This window comes from Epinephelus fuscoguttatus, linkage group LG3 (genome assembly GCF_011397635.1).
Source record: "Epinephelus fuscoguttatus linkage group LG3, E.fuscoguttatus.final_Chr_v1".
Taxonomy (NCBI): Eukaryota; Metazoa; Chordata; class Actinopteri; order Perciformes; family Serranidae; genus Epinephelus; species Epinephelus fuscoguttatus.
In genome coordinates this window covers 20,382,085-20,398,310 of record NC_064754.1, presented here as the reverse complement: position 1 = coordinate 20,398,310, position 16,226 = coordinate 20,382,085, and the positions used below count along the sequence as shown (strand labels likewise).

Genomic DNA, 16,226 nt, shown 5'->3' with positions numbered 1-16,226 from the left:
GACAGATGACATGGACAATACTGACCATCTCGTTACAATACCATGCTCTGCTGGGAAACCTTTGGTCCTGGCATTCATGTGGATGCCACTTGAAGCACTTCACTCATCCAAACACTGCAGCAGACCAAGTACCCCCCTCATGGCAATAACACTCCTATGGCAGTGGCCCCCTCCAGCAGAACATGCACCATGCCTCACCACAGACAATGTTCAGAAATTGCCTGAGGAACATGACAAAGAGTGCAAGGCATCAACCTGGCCTCCAAATTCCCCAGATCCCAATCTGACTAAGCATCCATGGGATGTGCCAGTGCCCCACCTCACATCTGACAGGTCAGGGGGGGACTAGGTCCTCAGCGCTGGGTGGGTGCTGCATGTCAAGTGGTATCCACAACAGTGGTGGCTGCTGGTCTTTCAAACAGGGGAAGCTCACATTAAGTTCACATCATTACATTTGTCATATTGTAGCGAGGCAGTAACTTATAAAAGGAACATTTAATTGAAGGTGTTTTTCAACCACACTCAATCCATAGAACCACCAGATGGGTTTAAACTGTGTACAAATGGTGAAAATGAGCCATATGATTTATGGAAATACGAAACTCGGACTCGGACGGCACGACAGGGAGGTCGCGTTTGAAAACTGGTGATAGCTGCTGACGTTTGAACATCATAGTCATGATGTTAAAATAAACAATAAGAAAACATTGAGTGAGCTGAATTTATCAAAAAAGCTGAATATTTCTTAGCTTATGGAAAGTGAATATTTTGGTGATACATGGTTTTCACATGGCAGCAACAAGGTGCATGGATTGTTACACACACATCAATGCAGGTCTCAAAACAGTCCAAAATATGAGCTGTTAAAATTGTATGACTGGTAGGTCTCCAGAGACAAAGTTACAGAATAGATGCATTATTTGGCAATACTGATTTTGAACCTGCCAGGATTATATTCCCCTGTTATTTCAGCAAAAATGAAGGTTATATATAGTACATATTCAATGAAAATGCATGTATTGTATGTATGTAAAGTACTGAGTCAAGATAACCTTGGCTGAATAACAGGAACTAGCAGTTTAAGTACTGGATAGCCCCTTTGAGTTCAAATTATATTCAGAGATTCTATGAAAGCCTGCACTACAACTTTCCCCCTCTTCATCGTATCTCCTGTGACTTTCTTTCTTGTGGTCTCAAGAGCCTCTGGTGTTGCAGGGACTGCAAGCCAAGGTAACCCTGAGGATCTAGGCCAAGGACTCTCGATCTCTTTGAGCTGGCATTTAGACTGCAAGACCAAAATCAGTGCTGTTGACATCCACAGTGTAGAGGAGCATCATTACTATTTCTGTGGTAAATTAATCTGTCAGGCCTTCACCTTTTTACAGTAATCCCTATTATGTAATGACTATATCCCAACATCTCTAAGGAACTCTGGAAGTTGTTTGAACTGCTGTAAAATTTGTCCAACTAGGATTGCAACTCTATGAGATTTACAATCAGACTTTTTTTGTTTTGTTTTGTTTTTTTTTTTAAATTAAAGCTGTTGCTACAAAAGAACATTGGGTGAGTTGTTGATTTTGTCAGTTGAAACCTGACTTATCAGTGTCTTAAAACTGGGTGCAAGAGGGCTGGCAAACCAAGAGCCTCTGGCTGGGAGCAGCAATTTTAGATGACCAGTACTGGATATTCTAATGTATGTATATTTTCCATGTTATAGAAGTTGGTTGCTATCATGTCACAGTTGTTGACTCAATAAATCTGCATAAACTGTATTGGCATTTGATTTCACATTTTTAGTTGACTTTGATGGTCTCAGATTTTCATGGTGGAAAAAACTGTTATCATTATTTTAATTATCTTCCTGTCTTTTGCAGGTAGCTATAGTTATTGTTCATACATGTCCAACATGTCATCAGCAGAGCTGGCTGTTAACTATTACTGCCAGACACTCCCACAAAACTGTGCATATAAAAGAGGAATCAGAGGGGATAACTTTCATCAAACAAGCAGTTCATCAAAGGAACTTCTTGATCTCATTGACAGGTGAGAGATGCTTTATGAGAGACACATTTAATATTAGTTATAATAATATGCCAATGTCATTGTGATACCAGTATTTTCAAGCTGTTTTGCACTCAGGTTCATCTAGTTACAGTTAACCCTATCAGTGTTGAGAGGGATTATTATTATTTTTCTCTCCACACCAGGTTTCCTCTGTTTGCTGGAGTGAAATGGCGGATTATGAAGTGACTGTGTACAATGACGAGCTTGCCTTTGCTGGCACTAGAAACAGGGTCTTCATTAAGCTGGTGGGCACAAATGGGGAGAGCAAACGCACGTGGCTCCACACCTATATGGGGCTGTTAAACATTGACAAACTACCGATGCGTTGAAAATGTCCCTTTCTGTACATAAACATCTAACATGCTTCCTTAACTTTACCTGTATAAAAAAAGAGAGGCTCAGGCTCAGGTGGGCCATAACAGGATATGTGCTGCTCTGCAAATCTTCAACCTGCAGCCACAAAAGTGACGAAAACAACAGAAGATCACCAAAATGAGCTTTAAAAAAGTATTTTATGCAGTGCACATATTGCACAGAGGTTGTGTTTTCTCCACACTTCTACATTCAGTAATATTTGCTAAGTATCATTAATTATTAGTTCATGGTTATCAAATAGACTTTTTCTTCATCCCTTGAAATGTTCGTGAACCATCTCTCATCATTCCAGGTGAAGTGCCCCGTCTCCATTGGAAAGCTGATTTTGATAGAGCTAGACAAACAGCACTTCCTAGTCGAAGACTCTTGGTTCCCTGCCAAGGTGGTAGTGAAATCCCCCGAGGGAGACACCTACAACTTTCCCATCTACAGCTGGATCAGTGACAGTGAGGTGCACCGCTTCAGAGAGGAACAGGTTTGTGGAAGTGTACTTTTTTGACATCCTGTATGTTGTTCACTGATTATATGAGATACAAGAAGGACAAGTTTTGCAAGGAGGATAATAAGGAGGCTGGAATAAATTTATGAAAACATACTGTATATATTCAGGATTTTGAACCTTATTTTGGTTCTTTCTTTGAGCTCTGAGAGACTTTGAAGACTATTCTCGTGCCATTCAATTTCGGGAGCAAGAGCTGGAGACTCAAGACAAAGAGTATCGGTGAGAGCTCAGGGTTTATTCACATTTTAACTTCCTGCAGCCCAAAAATAACATGCATCCAAACCACCCCCACCTTTACCTTTTGAATATATTTCTGATATATAATGATGAATTAATAACCACATGACATTGTTACTGTACACCTGCCAGAGTTTATTAAAATATATTATACTATCACACATTTTGCAAAATTGCAATATTGAATATGTGACTACTATTTAATACCTGTGTACTCTGAATCAAAACTGCACATACACTGGTAGACTATCCAAAGTTCATCACCTCCTTGTCTCTGTTTTTACCCAGCTGGGATGCGTATGCGCAGGGAATACCCGACTGCATGAAGGCAGATAGTTTTTTTGATCTGCCTGCAGATATCCGCTTCTCCTTCACCAAGGACGTAGAGTTTGTGTACACTCTAGAGTCAGGGTAAAGTCCTCAAATTCTGTTAGGTATCTATATATCTGTGAAACTATATACCAGCCTATCAAACAGAATCATAATAAAGTTAGTATTTGCTTTTATTTTCTAGGCTGATTGAGCTGGAACTAGAGGGACTGGCTAATTCCAGGGAGAAATGGCTTCATGTTGCTGCTATCAGTCAGGTCTTCCCAGAGAGACGGACTGACATATCAGGTACTATCATGGTAGTTTGATTGAATAGTTAATTCTGTATGTACAATAATAATGCTAATAATAATCTTTATTAACATTTTACATCTTATTGTCACTTTATCTTATTTTATCTTTATTGTAGCTAGTTTCATTGCTGAACTGACCTGTTCTCCTGTCCAAATACATTTCACTGAACCTTTGGCCCTGTTGATCTACAGAGGACTAATAAAGAGAATCTGAAACTGATCTGAAACCTTTCCAAACAAAGCAACAAAGTTCTTTGTTACCAAAACAAGTAATAAAGTAATAAAATCCAAACACAAGATATAAAACAAGATGAAATAATTACCATGTCACCAAAGAAAAAGCCATCAGATAAAAACGAGAATTCTGAGTAACACATTGTTCACAATTGTCTAGTCTTACATGAAGTGTACCATTAAGATGATGACAGAGGTTGACCAAGATTTTCTAGCCTAAAGTTTAAAACTCACTGGAAGTTCCATTCTTTTTCCAGACCATGTCCAGCAGCACTGGAGGGATGATGATCTTTTTGGCTACCAGTTTCTAAATGGTGCCAACCCCATGGTGATCAAACGCTGTTCAGCTCTGCCTGATAAATTTCCTGTCACTGTGACATGGTCTTCCCAGTGGTCAGTTCAGCTTGGCAGAGGAGATGAAGGTGATTGTCTTGACCTTGACTGATCTTAGTATTTACACATGATAAATTTGGAACTGCGTGTTGTACTTACATTTTCACTTAGTTTATGTACTTTTCCACACTGTATGCATGTAAGTCACATCATTTTTTTATCCTCACTAAAACAGAAAGGCAACATATTCCTGTGTGACTACAAGCATTTGGATGGACTGAAAGCAAACACCAACATTGTAACGAAGCAGTACTTGGCAGCTCCCCTCGTCCTGCTCCACAAAACACCTGAGGACAAGCTGATGCCAATTGCTATTCAGGTGAGAGTAACACTCAAATATGGCTAACAGCCAAGATGTAAGAGTGTTGATTTAACTAAGTTGAAGCTTTACATATAACTTTTCTAAAATAAGTTTTCACATTTGCTGAAACTGTCACTATATCTTGAACATGTCAGCTATAAGGAAATATGGGAAGGGCCACAATCTAGTAGGATTTACATTAGCAGTGATTATGTGTTTTGATCTGATCGCTGTCAGATGGACTGCACCATTTCACAAAATCTGAGGTGGGAGTATCAGATGGCACATTGAAATATGTTTTAATGATAACAATACATATATGTATCATGTAAATACAAATAACCTGTAATGTCAGTGATATAAGTCGGTAAGTTGTACTTGATCCCATGTAATTTCCCTCCCTTTCTTCTTCTGTGGCCTTTTTCCACTGCTTTCTTAACTGTCTCCTTTCCTTAACTAACTTCTCTATTTCTCTTTGCCGCCTAGACTTACCTGATAGTACCCTCTCACCCATCTTTCTCTCATACACCCCAAACCTCTCTACACCATATGAATACATTATATCTCCCATCTTTTCTAACTTTTATTGAATTTCCTCTAAGCCTGCTTAAGATTGCTGAAAATCCATTGTTTGCTGTCATTTGCCCTAGGCCATCTAACTCTAACCTTTGCTCCATGGTTCTCTCTTTGACTGGCCTGCTATCCTCAGTGTCACCTGCATCCCCTCTTACTACCTCCTCCTCCTCCTCCTCAGTGGCAGTGTTACTGATATCCTGTGAACTGTGGTTTTCTATCTGTCACTGGATTTCATCCAACTGACTCGGCTGACTTCTTAGGAAGTACTGATGAATGTGGCTACTCTGCCCTTTCTTTGCCACATACTTCTTCTTTCCCTGATGAGTTCTGAGGCCTTTTATTGATGTTACTTTCTGCCAGCCACAATGACTAACCTGAAGCATCTTGCTCTCGACTGTGCTATGAAGTCACTATGCAAGGAGCAGCAGTTCATTTTCCTGCCTGAGCATGTGCCATGTACAAAAGTTCCTCCAATAGCCACATCCAGGGCTGACAGTTGAGTCTGACAAAGAGAAGTCAAGTCAATGTTATTTACATGACACACTAGTATTAATGTATGTAAGACTGATAAGAGTGTAGTTGCCGTTCTCATGTTGACCCTGTGCTCCGACCTGTGCATCAATAAAAATATGAATTTTCCTTTAAGGGGCCAACAAAGTATTAAACTGAAAAGCAGATTAAACTTATAGTAAATAGGTGAATATACAATTACATAAAATTCTTAAACATTGACCACTACTGGCATTACTGGTATTGGATATACTGAATTAAATAAACCACACCTCCTTCCTTCTCCTGCAGCTGAAGCAGACTCCAGCACATAACAACCCCATCTTCCTTCCTACTGATTATGAGTACGACTGGTTTAAGGCAAAGATTTTTGTGAGAAGTGCAGATTTCAACGTGCATCAACTCAGCTCTCACCTGCTGCACACTCATCTGCTGGCTGAAGTGTTTGCAGTGTCACTGCTGCGCAACGTGCCCATGGTGCATCCACTGTACAAGGTAACTGAGGGGAGAATACTGAACCTACTGTAGTTGTAGGTTTTCATGCTGTAGTTTTTTGTTTGTTTTTTTTCATTTTGCTGATTTTGTATCTTCCTAAGTTGACAAATCATAATGTTTTAGTGTGTATATAAAATTTTAAGTATTTCTCACAACTAAATTGTAAAGTAACATCAAAATTACTGACTTGGTTAACATGTAATAGTGTTATCAATCAATCAATCAATTTTATTTATAAAGCCCAATATCACAAATCACAATTTGCATCAGAGGGCTTTACAGCATACGACATCCCTCTATCCCTTAGACCCTCACAGCGGATAAGGAAAAACTCCCCCCCAAAAACCCTTTAATGGGGGAAAAAATGGTAGAAACCTCAGGAAGAGCAACTGAGGAGGGATCCCTCTTCCAGGATGGACAGACGTGCAATAGATGTCGTACAGAACAGATCAACATAATAAATTTGCAGTAATCGGAATGACAACATGATACATACACAGACACAGAGAGAGATGCAGGGCAGACAGTAATGATACTAGCAACAACAATATTAATTTAAGTAATATCATTATAACAATAATTACAGTAATTGTGGTACAATATGATGTAAGTATGTATTAATATATGATAGTATATGTATGTGACAATAATCATATGTGTATAATAGGGCTGTCAAAAAAAGTTGAAAAGAAAATGAAAAAAAAATTTGAAGTTCAAAATATATTTGAATATTTTTTTTTTATAATTTCGAACCTAAATTTGATCATTCGATTATCATTAATAATTCATTAATACTGCATGATGCATGTTGGTTGCGTCTGCGCATGCAGCGGATAACTAGCCCAGCCGTTCCGCAACAGACACGCATCCAGTGGAATTCCGGCAAGAGACAGAGGGAGAGGCACCAACGGAGGAACCCTGCTGTACCAACACCACCCACTGCGCTGTCTGCGATGTGTGACCTGTTCGGGGAGACATATAGGGAGAGTGTTGCACCTGCTGCCTCCCTGCCTACGCTTTTTGAAGAAGAGATGAAACGTTACCAGAATGAGCCACCACTACGAGCCTACCAGGATCCACTCTTGTGGTGGAAAACTACGAGCCCACTGAAGTATCCAAACATTGCGGTCAGATGTTTTCATCCATTTCAGAGTGTCACGTTCATATTTCGCCAGCAGTAAGCAGCTTATTTTTTGTAAAAAATAAATAAATAAATAAAATAAAATAAAATAAAATAAAATAAAATAAAATAAAATAATAATAATAATAAATTTGAATATTATTCGAACTCTACTAAATTAATTCAAAAATATTTGAACTCAACTTCATGGTGCTTTTGACAGCCCTAGTGTATAATAACAGTAGAAGTATGATTAATAATAACAGTAGTAGTAGGAGGCATCAGGCAGGACCACGGCAGCAGCACAACCACATCACATAAGGTAACCTGTCACACGGTGGAGCACAAAGGCTCCAGAGCAGAAGCCAAGTTACGGAGATGCAGCAACAGGATGTGGATGTTGGTGAAGGAGAGAGAGAGGAGAGAAGATGCAAGGTGCATGTAGTATCTGACGTGCCACATGTTATGTGATGACCAGGGTCTTATATGATCAGTTAGGGGCCTAGGTCAAGATTTTATCATGGCTTAGGTCAAGGATAGATAAGCTAGGTGAAAGGTTGGATTCCATCTAGATTGTTTCTCTGTGACTTGTCAGATTTTGTCTCAAAGTTCATCAAAACAACCAACCTATATACAGTATGCAGGGTAAATTGAGCCGTTAGGCAGAGCTGTTCATATTCGCTTCGAAATCTCTCTCAGGCTTCCTAGGTGCTTGATTTGATGCTGTACTTCTTGTAATAAACCTTTTTATATACAAGCAAGACGGTGTCAGCGGAGTGTCCTTCATCATCTTCACATCATCGCTATTTAATAAACAACATGCATTATAGGAGGCGTATTATAGGGGGTCCCCCAGCAGACTGGGTCTATGTCAGCCTGACTAGGGGCTGATCCAAAACAGACCTGAGCCATCCCTAACTATAAGCTTTATCAAAAAGGAAAGTCTTAAGTCTAGTCTTAAATGTGGAGACAGTGTCTGCCTCCCGGATCGCAACAGGAAGATTATTCCACAGGAGAGGAGCCTGATAGCTGACCTGACCATACCTGACCATTTAGAGCTTTGTAAGTTTGGAGTGAGATTTTAAATTCAATTCTGGATTTTACAGGGAGCCAGTGCAGAGAAGCTAAAACAGGAGAAATGTGATCTTGTTTCTTCGTTCATGTCAGTCTGCATGCCGCTGCATTCTGGATTAGCTGGAGAGGTTTCAAAGACGTATTAGAGCTGATAATAGGGCAATTGCAGTAATCCAGCCCAGAGGTAACGAAAGCATGGACCAATTTTATTCTGCTTCTTTTTGTGACAGGATAGGCCTTATTTTTGCAATATTATGCAGATGAAAGAACGCAGTCTGTGAGGTTTGTTTTAAATGGGAGTTAAAAGGCAAATCTTTATCAAATATTACTTTTCTCATGCTAATGAGAGAATGTAATGCAAGAGGCCAGAGCAATGCCATCCAGAGAAACTATATCATCAGACAAAGAGTTTCTGAGGTGTTTGGGTCCAAGAACAATAACTTCAATTTTGTCTGAATTTAACATAAGGAAATTGGAGCTCATCCAGGTTTTTATGTCTTTAAGGCATTTTTTATGTTTAGTCACTTGATCTGTTCCTTCTGGCTTTATCAGTAGATATAATTCTGTATCATCTGCATAACAATGATTGTCAACAAAATGTGACTTCTAATGATGTTACCTGAGGAAAGCATATATAAAGTGAATAGAATTGGTCGAGCACAGAACCCTGTGGAACTCCAAAACAAACTTTGGTATGTAAAGATGATGCATCATGAAAATGAACAAACTGAAATTTATTGGATAAATACGATTTAAACCAGCATAGTGCAAAACCTTTAAGGAAAATTAAATCTTACAGTCTCTGTAGCAGAATTTGATGGTCAGTTGTGTCAAATACGGCACTAAGAGCTAGTAAAACAAGTACAGAGACAAGTCCTTTGTCTGAGGCAGTAATTTTAACTAGTGCTGTCTCAGTGCTATGATGCACTCTAAATCCTGACTGAAATTTTTCAAATAAATTATTATCATGGAGAAAATCACACAGCTGGTCTGCGACTACTTTCTCAAGGATCTTTGAAAGAAAGGGAAGATTAGATATTGGTCTATAGTTGGCAAACACCTCAGGATCCAGGGTGGGCATTTTTGGAAGGGGTTTAATTACAGCTGCCTTAAAGGACCATGGTGCATAGCCTCTTAGTAAAGATATATTTATCATGTCGAAATCGTCTCATATCTGAGACTGGAGTTTTTCAGAGGTACCAAAGACCAACACACTCAGTAGACCATTACGAAACAATGTTGTTGTTGTTTGTTGTTGTTGTTGTTTTCTCAATATCATCGACAGTATTTGTCTCTAACTATACTCCTGACATATCTGACTGTCTGCTAGTTTGCAGCCTCTGGTGGAGAGGTTTGGTGACACTCCTGCAGAGATCAATGTCCTCAGTGACCTACAGCTCCTCTGCTTACCAGACGACATCGCTGGCGTGGGCTGAAGGGTGCCAAACTTCTACTACAGGGATGATGGACTCAAGCTTTGGGATATCATCCACAGGTAGTATAGTTGTCCTGATACAGGAAAATAAGAGCCCAAATCCTGCCTTCACCACTGACTAGCTTTTGTTCTCTTATGTAACTCAATTGGTTTTCTCAAAACAGATTTCTTTAATCATGACCATGGTATAGCAAGAAATAGTACAATGTGTACATCAGTAAAGTTTTGAGGTGCTGGTAGGCATATATTTAAACTTTAAAGCCAGGCTCAAAATGTTTCCCTCTGCTTCCTGTCTTTAAGCTAAACTAAGCTAATAACCATCTGTCTGTAGTTCCATACTTAATGCATTATCATACTGATCTTGTCATCTAACTCTTGACAAGAAAGTTAACTGGCAAATTCCCAAAAATGTCAAACTATCCCTTTAAAGTTGTAGGATCCAACTGTATCAAAGTCTTAAAGCAACACAATGGAGTTTTGAGCCCTCAAAATATATATCCAAGATCATTGTGATGGTACATCAACTCACAGTAGGTTGGATGACACGTCTGTCATTGCTTCACAGTGTCTGTTGCACTGGCACTGGAACCCGGACACAAAGAAAACAACATTTGGCTACTTTCCTCTCTTTAGAGCGTGGTTGTCATGGTTGAAGCAACAAAGAAAAGGAAGAAGGTGAAGGTGTTGCCCGAGGAGACAAAAAAATGAAAATGGGAGAGCAATAAAACAAGAGCTCGAACAAGGATTAATATTGGCCCGGCTTTCACGTGCTGGTGAGAGCTGAAAGAGGAGGAGGGATGCCCGACCGATGGTGACCTGGCGCTGTTACTGCTGTTCCCTCTACTTAGGAGACTCACTGTCTGCAGGTCGGCTGCCTCAGGTACATTTTCAGATAAAGTGTTAGCCTACATACAGACAGCTTTCATTTTAGTTTGTCTTTAACACTTTGCTGTTAGCACCACGAGCGCAATGTGCTCGTGTCGACCACGATCGTAAATCATAATAGCGGTGAATAAGAGACTGCTGACAGAGCAGATTGAAATATGGCTGTCTACATGCTGATCACGTGTATTGATAGAGTATTGGCTTGGCTGGCACAGGTTTTATCGGACTTACTTACAGTAACAAGCGTAGTTGGCGTTAACTAGAGTAATCTTAAAGTTATATTCCCTTCATCTGCACCACGGCCTCTCTGCTGTTGTCTGACTTCACTCTGTTGAGTTTGTGTGTGCACGGGCGCACGCTGTGAGGAGTAGGTCAGCCCTGACATGCAAAGAACAACTCATATCTGAGTTTTGAAAATGAATAAATAAATAAAGCAATTGGCCTAATCGTGTAGGTACAAAATGCTATAAGGGGGAGCCACAGGTATAGCCTCAAGGCTATACCTGTGGCTTTTTATATTTTTATATAACCTTATTGATTTAACTGTGAGGAAAATGTGGTTTAAATCATAATCTACATCTTAAATCTTCTTAGTATGTCGGTGAATATGCATGGTCTTTTATCAAAATCAGTTACTGTGGGGAAAAATATTATTTTACATTAAGATTGTAACACTTTAGAAGCAAACTGTGCCTTATGACTCATTGTCATAATGAAGTATAAATAAATGTAGGTACCAATGTTTTGCTTGATTTACTGCATGCTCTGTATCTGTATGTTAGAAAAATACGCGAGTACTAGAGGACAAAACTTTTAAGTGAATTGTGTCTCTTTCATCTCGTGTGAAAAACAAGTACTTGTCACTCAGACCAAAGTCTGCTCAGTTTCATAGAGGACAGGAGGTTCCTGTAACCACAGAAAGAGACATTGCTTCAATGATCTTGTGTTCCATGAGGGATGTGCTTCTTTCTGTCCTTGTCCTTGTTTTACACTTTTTATAAAAACAATTTCCCTCAGTTACAAAAGTTAAATACAAAAAGTGAAGCTGCTGCATTGACAAGTTACAGTATAAACACATGTATCATCCACAAACAAAATGTGACAATCTGCATGTGCTGTAGAAGGGAAAACAAACATGGTGCATATTAATGTAAAAATTAATTTGGCTGATTTGTCATTGGATAATCACAGCAAAGCCCGAATTAAACACAGTGCCAAACACATTTGACTTAGCACATTTAGATGTCAGTTCATGTTAATGTGTGTGTGTGAATTAATCCATTTAATACTTTCTCTGGGTGGTGATTTTTGATCAATACTTTCTACTGTCACTAAGGTCTACTGTAAACTTCACCAAAATAAAGTACTGGTTAAGTCTACACATGAGGCGTCTGAGAGATCATTTATCATTTACTGGAGGGGACACTCAAAAACAAAACTGAATTTATGAATATATGGACCAATAAAGATTCTGAGTCTCACAGGGAGAGAATTGAAAAGTGGGAAGAAGAGAGTCAGTGAGTAATAAACTGACACTATTTTGCTTCATGGTTGTTATTAGCATGACTGGGCTGATACACTGATAATTTGCTGGCCAAACTGTAAATGGTAAAGGCTGGTGCCTTTATTTGAAGGAGTAACGTCGGTAAAGAGGGTGGTGCACTTCTTATTTGTTTAGTACATGGTTGACACATTGTTCATCAATATTTCATTAAAATAATAATAATAATATAATTCCTATTGTGATTGAAAATAAGTGACATAATCAGGGGCGCTACCAGGGGTTCTGGGCCCCATGTAAAGATATAACATTAGGCCCCACCACCACAGGCTATGTAAAGCCTGTGCAAATACTGATGACCACACCTCCAGAACCAGTGTTGTAGTTAAGGATGTATGCAAGTATGCAGGGTATACCCACTTCTTTTCTCTGTTCACAGTATACCCATCTAATCAGTCAAAAGTGAATGGAATATATAGGACAGTCTACCCTCCTCCTCTTGGTAACCTACCCATCTACCCCGTAGTGCACACCTCATCAACCACTATGCCACTGTCCAGAACCCAATCGACCCATTCGAAGCTTCAAACAGCTCTACCTTTGCCATACTGTATTTTTTACTCCATTACATGTACTACTATTTAATTTACTACTTCACTATTTATCTACCCAGTAGTACACAAAGTATCTAAAATTGGCTCCACACTGAAAAATTACGACATTAAAATACTTTTATATGCAAACAGATTCACATATTTTACCATACCCGTTTATAGAAATAATCTTCCTGTGGTTATGATACTTTGAAAGGTGTCATTCTGCAAGAGTACTTTTACTTTTTATACTTTAAGTACATTTTGCTGATAATGCTTATAAACTTTTAATTACGCAACATTTTGAATGCAGGACCTATTCTTGTAATCAAGTATTTTTAGACTGTGATAAATTTACTTTTACTAAGGGTTCTTTCAGACCTACAGTTTGCTTGCTTGGTCCAAATCAGGGACTAATTTTGTTAAAAAATTGCATGATTGCCTAGAGCTGGTTTGCCTTCTAACGGCAGCATTTAAACCAGATAGTCAGACCAGATAAAATGCTTTATGGGTAAAATTTCCATGTAGAAAAAATCCGGGAAGTAAACAAAACATTGAAGAAGAGTACACTTGCAAGATAAATGTGACACTTTCTAATGTCACAATGGAGGGACAACTACGCAAATTGATTTTAGCGCTGGTCATCGTGGACTATATTACTGTCATTGTTCATTTTAGTCAAACCATACAGTTTGAAAACGAGGCGCAGCTCCAACTAGAAAACATTGGATGATGCATTGGATGTGCTGAATGTGCATATTAAGGCAGCACAGGAGGAGGTGCACATTAGTAATCCTCCAGGACTGTAACATGCTCATGTTTAACCCAAACAATGTGTCATGTGACTGCAGTTGGTTCAGATCGAGGTTGGAAGACGTTCTCGCACAAACGAAACACACCAGAGTTCGTTTGTATCCGCACTAAGACCACCTCTTTAAGAAGGTGTCAGTCTAGTTGTTTTGGTGCGCACCCCAGTGCAACTACTGTGTTCACACCTGCCCAAATGAACCGCACTTAGGGGCCAAACAAACTTGAGTTCAATTGAACCGAACAGGGCAGGTGTGAGAACACCCTTAAGTAAAAAAAGAAAAAGTATGAGACTCAGAACACAATGACAATCTTATCTGGCATACTAAATAATATGGTAGTATGGCGTACAAACACGTTTTATTCAGTAGGTGGCAGTGTTGCACATTTCATTCACTGTGGTTGAGGTGAGCTGATGTTTCAGGGCATCAGTTTTGGCAGAAATGAAGCTCTGGCAAAAGTTCAGTCAGGGAGATAATACTTTTTCATGCTTAGGCTGTAACTTTCTTTCTCATCCTGCCATTCACTCCTTGCATGCATGCTCACTGTCAATCTCTTGTTGTTCGTATTTGAGGCTGTCAATAGATCTCTCCGTCAGCATATCATCTTACTGCTCCTCATTTAAAATACGGTTCTTTATCTGTCCGCAGTCCTTTGCTGCATGCTTAGTCTACCACCTAGTCTTCTTGGATGCAGCCTCTATCCGTCTCATCAGTCATCAACCAAAGTCATCCACTACCACCTCCTCCACCAGTGTCTAGACTCCATAGGGGGGTTTATCTTGCTGCGGCTCAGATCACAAATAATCTCCCTCTGGTGTCTCAGTGCAAAAGACTTATATTAAATCTTAACAGCACCAATCATCTGTAAATCTATACACTTATATTCCGCATTAAACTTCATCTTTAATTCATTCTTCTGTGTCTCCTGGTTGAAATTGTAGTCAATGGAGGAACAGATGAACCCTCAGAACAAACTCTGAAACACACAATGTTACACAATGCCCCATCTGCTATGTGCCCAAGTGATTGCTGTATGAGAAAGGGGTGGGTGGTGGTATTGATCCATGGCTGCACCTATGTGAACCCCCTCTTCCTCAGAAAACACTGAGTGCACTTTGATGAAATGTCACTCCTTCACTGGTCTGACCACACACACACACACTTGTACTTTTTTTTTTGACAACCGTCATTGACATAATGCATTAATGCATTCCCTTGCCCCTTACCCTGACCTTAACCATCACAACTAAGTGCCTAACCCTTACCCTACCCCTGCCCTAAAGCTAATTCTAACATGAACCTTAAAACCAAGTCTTAACCCTCAAACAGGCTTTTGAAAAAGTGAGGACCAGCTCAAATGTCCTTACTCTGTTGCTAAAATATGTTTTGTGGTCCCCACTGTGTAGCATGTATAAGTACACACATACACACACACACAAACAAACAAACAAAACTAATTGTAGCTACAGTATGACTGCAGCGATGAAACCTGTTGATTGAAGCTTGGTAATGTTTAATTAGTGTGTCAAGCACTACATGAGTAAAACTGAAGAATGTCGGAACAGAAAATTGTGTTTTTTGGAAACAATAACTAACAGCATGTGACATGTGGAGGATCAGTACCACACAGAGAGAATTCTGTAGACTTTTGATTTTTGATTTTAGACTTGGAACAGAAATTATTTTAAACTTTAGTTTGGAACCCGAACAGTCTCTACCACATCATGTTGCTCGGTGTTGAGTCGATGCTATCAAGCTACAAGTACACATGACAGATTTGCTGTGTACATCAAGTGCAACCAGCATCAGACTGTTGTAACATAACCATATATCACCCCGTGCCTATGCATACACCAAATGTATTGTTCTGATTATTTATTCTACACATTTTCTTTTCATTTTCTGCACTTCAACAGGCTTGTCAGAGACTGACTGCTCACCCAGCTCAACTGTGAATCAGTTTAAACCTCTCATTTAGATTAGGCTATGACTCATGGAGGACCATCTGTTTTTTCCAGTCTTTCACCTGGTTACTCCAACCTGAACACCAGGTAACCAGGGTGACGGCTGCTTGTGTCATCTTTTTTAACACCAAGCTCGCCAAAAGGTCTCTTGTGGCTCTCATCATGTGATAAACAACATGATGTGGCACAGATTGTCCAGGTTCCAATCTAAAGTTTAAAATGAATTTCCAGTCTGAGTTACAGACAACAATAAGTTTCCTCTGAGAAAAATGGTTAGTGTGTCACCATGATGGGGATAGCCCCATGAATGAGTGAAAGTAGTGAATGTGATAGGCCATGATTGTCACAGCCTCTAAAGCACCCACATCATAAAAAAGTCATAACGGCCCGTCCGTCGTAATCCAAGTGCCCTGAAGCTGCGGCATGCAAAATTGACTTGAAAAGGACATAATTTACTCCACTTTTATAGCACAATTTAAATGCATTAGGAGAGTTTTATTACATTTTAAAAATGTGGGTTCCATTCACTTCAAGT

General features: G+C 39.4%; 1 pseudogene; it reads left to right on the top strand.

The window, feature by feature from the left end:
* The first annotated feature begins 1,995 nt into the window (after positions 1 to 1,995).
* Positions 1,996 to 9,940, top strand: LOC125883474 (polyunsaturated fatty acid 5-lipoxygenase-like; annotated as a pseudogene).
* Positions 9,941 to 16,226: the final 6,286 nt, after the last annotated feature.